We start from the raw sequence: 3,297 nt of genomic DNA, 5'->3' as shown, positions 1-3,297 counted from the left end.
GCACTGTGTAGAGAGATTACTTTTTGTCTCATTACATTCTCTAATTTTTATGTGTATTGGTGTGAGTGAGCCATACTGGACATCATTCAACTGTCTGTCAGATAGGACTGTGGCTATTTCTCAGACACAGCCCTTTTTCCTGACACAAGATGGGTCCCCAGTTGTGGGACACTCCTACCTCACTCTCTGAGGGTTCCACTGAAGTCATCTCACCAGACCTGAGCGCGAGGCAGCATGCCTGTCTGGACTGGCATTCATACAGAAACATGTGAGGGAGTCGGGAGCAGCAGTTAATGGTCACGCCTACCAACTACCAGACCTGTTTCTACCCTAACTTCCTGCTCTATCCAAAATCAGTCTCCTGATAATATCTTTTCACTACCACACTTAAATTCTTAATGCCTTCCTTCCTTGAGGAGCAAAAATGACTGTTAAGAGGAACAAAGAAGGAATATGACTCCTTGATTGTTTGCAGAAAGAATGAGGAGAGCTAGGAGTAGGATAAGGTCAGGGAATGTTCGCTTCCCTGAGCAAAGCTTGCCTGTTGTCTTACTTGGGACTAAAACTCCAGGGGGAAGAAAAACGCCCCCTTTCTCACCTCGGCTGGGTGTTTGGGAAGTGACTTGCTGCCTTGACTCAAGACATGTCCCTCACGTGCTTCACTCAAGGACCAGGGTACCTGTGAGGGCAAGGGAGCTGGCCTTGGGGGTTGATGATGCCCCATGGGGGACACCTGTGGCATTCACATCTGCCTGTAGCTGGGTTAGTAAACTGGTTTCATTCCAGGGTGGAATGTTAGCAAGCTTTTCCCCTCTCTGCAGAGCTAAAAGAAAGCCATGTCTTAACAATCAGCTTCCTTAGTAATACAATGGATATTTTCATCTCCATAAGTCTATATTCTGCCTTATTTTTCACTTGATTCCAAATTCTATAAGGCAAAGAAGGGACATTACTTTTGGACTTCCAGGATTCCAGTGGAAAATGTAAATACTCAGCACTAACAGGCAGACCCCAGAACCCCTCTGCAGTCTTTGTAATGAACTTGGGCCAAGAGAGGAAGCACTATTTTATTCTATTTATATTTTTGCCAAAATTGTGGGATCTTAGCTTCCCCACCAGGGACTGAACTGGGTCCAACCTGGGTCCAACGTGGGTCCTGGCAGTGAGAGCACCAGGTCCTAACCGCTGGGTGAGGCACATGACGGTGCTGACAGTTGTAAGCTCTCTCCAACTATCGGATTTTTAACCTTGACACAAACAATGTACAAATCCTGTAAAACAATGCCACATTCTAGACTGGGGCTAGAAAGCAAGTCACTTGTTAGAGGACAACGCCAGTCTGTTTCCAGTGATTCTTTGCATCCTGTTCCCCACTTGCTCCTCACCCTGTCCCTCAGCTGACCCCAGATCCACTTGGAGCTGTACCATGTGACCCTAGTCCAGCTCATTCTAATAACGAGTCCAAGGCTAGTTCTGACCTCTGTGGCTTGGGTTTGATAGTAGCTTTCTTGACTTGGTACTTCACTTCAGAAATACTCAAGGAAACAAAAATGCAAAGAAGCGTGGGAAGTGTATCACGTACCACGTATGCTAGTCCAATATATTTTGAGGCATAACTGTATGCCTAGCACTTGGAGTAAACCAGTTCTGGGGCTAAATGTTTACATACATTGTTGTTTAGTCGCTAAGTTGTGTCTGACTCTGTGACCCAACAGATTGTAGCCTGCCAGGCTTCTCTGTCCATGGGATTTTCCAGGCAAAAATACTGGAGTAAGTTGCCATTTCCTTCTCCAGGTGATCTTCCTGACCCAAGGATCAAAGCTGTATCTCTTATGTCTCCTGTTTGGCAGGCAGATTCTTTACCACTGAGCCACCTGGGAAACTTACATACATTACTTTGTTTTAATAACCATAGGAAGCCAAGTGTTTCTGTCCCATATTCCAGATAAGAAAATTGACATCAAGAAAGGTTACTAGGCTTGTTAGTAAATGACAGAGTCAGGGATGGAACCCAACTCTTCAAATGATCGCAACCCCCATTTTTGGGCCTCATTCTTTAGCTGAAATGCTCTGTTGTCAGGGTCCTGAAATTCTTAACAATTTTTTCTTTTAACTTAACTTTGTAAGTTAAGTGCCATGGGGCAATGGAGCAGAAGCAGATGGGCAGTGTGCATGCCTGCAGTTCTCTCCCACCCCGAGAGAGCATGTGCAATGCCCTGGTGGGTCAGATAGTAAAGAATCCACCTGCATGCAATGCAATGGAGAATCCCACGGACAGAGAAGCCTGGTGGCCTCAGTCCATAGGGTCCCACAAAGAATCGGTCACGACTAAATCAACTTTAGCACACATGCATGAGTACAAAACTCCAGCAGCTCACAAGTGGGAGTACTGCAAGGCTCAAAGTGTAGGTGCTACATCTATAACTGATCAAGCAAGGGCCCCCAAGAGGCCATGCCTCCCATTCAAACCAGAGCTTTGTCCAAATACAACACAAGAAATAACTGAGAAGCCATATCAGCTCTTTCCTCACCACTTACTTTCCTGTATTAGCCATCCACTCAAGGCTGAAAATGCTGACACAGAAGGAAAGGGTAACCTCGACTTCTCCCTTTCATTGCCTCGTTACTCATCAGTAAGGTAGGGAACGTCAGTCAGCAGAATGTGCACAAACAAGAGAAATGAAAACAGTTGAGTGAATTCTGTGCAGTGTCCCTGCTGTTCTGGTGGACACAAAATATGTGTCCAAGCTAACAGACACGAATTGTGTACTTCTAGGAATACTGCATTTGAGTTTCAAAGTTCTTGCTTTATTTGAAGTGAAGCAAAGTTGCTCAGTCGTGTCGAACTCTTTGCGACTCCATGGTGTGTCCATGGAATTTTCCAGGCAAGAATGCTGGAGTGTGTTGCCATTCCCTTCTCCAGGGGATCTTCTCAACCCAAGAATCGAACCTGGGTCTCCTGCACTGCAGACGGATTCTTTACCATCTGAGCCACCAGGGAAGTCCTGCTGGCGTTTAAAGCTGGCATCACAATATAAAGAGGAACCATAAAATTCACACTAATAATTTTAAAATGTCAACTTAGCATTGAATAGTAATTTTTTTAAAGTCAAAAAGAGGGACCATGGTCGAGAGGAAAACTTGGCATTTTTTCCTGCATTTCGAGTGAGGGACTCCACAAATTACGTAGCTGGTGCTGTTGCTGGGTAGTGACATTAAATGAGGGAACGACCTCAAATTTTTTGGAAATAGATCTAGGAGGTCCTTATTCCCCTATAATTGAAAACAACTCGCTCC

Source organism: Ovis canadensis, chromosome 6, assembly GCF_042477335.2.
Source record: "Ovis canadensis isolate MfBH-ARS-UI-01 breed Bighorn chromosome 6, ARS-UI_OviCan_v2, whole genome shotgun sequence".
In the NCBI taxonomy this organism is placed as follows: domain Eukaryota; kingdom Metazoa; phylum Chordata; class Mammalia; order Artiodactyla; family Bovidae; genus Ovis; species Ovis canadensis.
Note: the sequence above shows the minus strand (reverse complement) of the source record.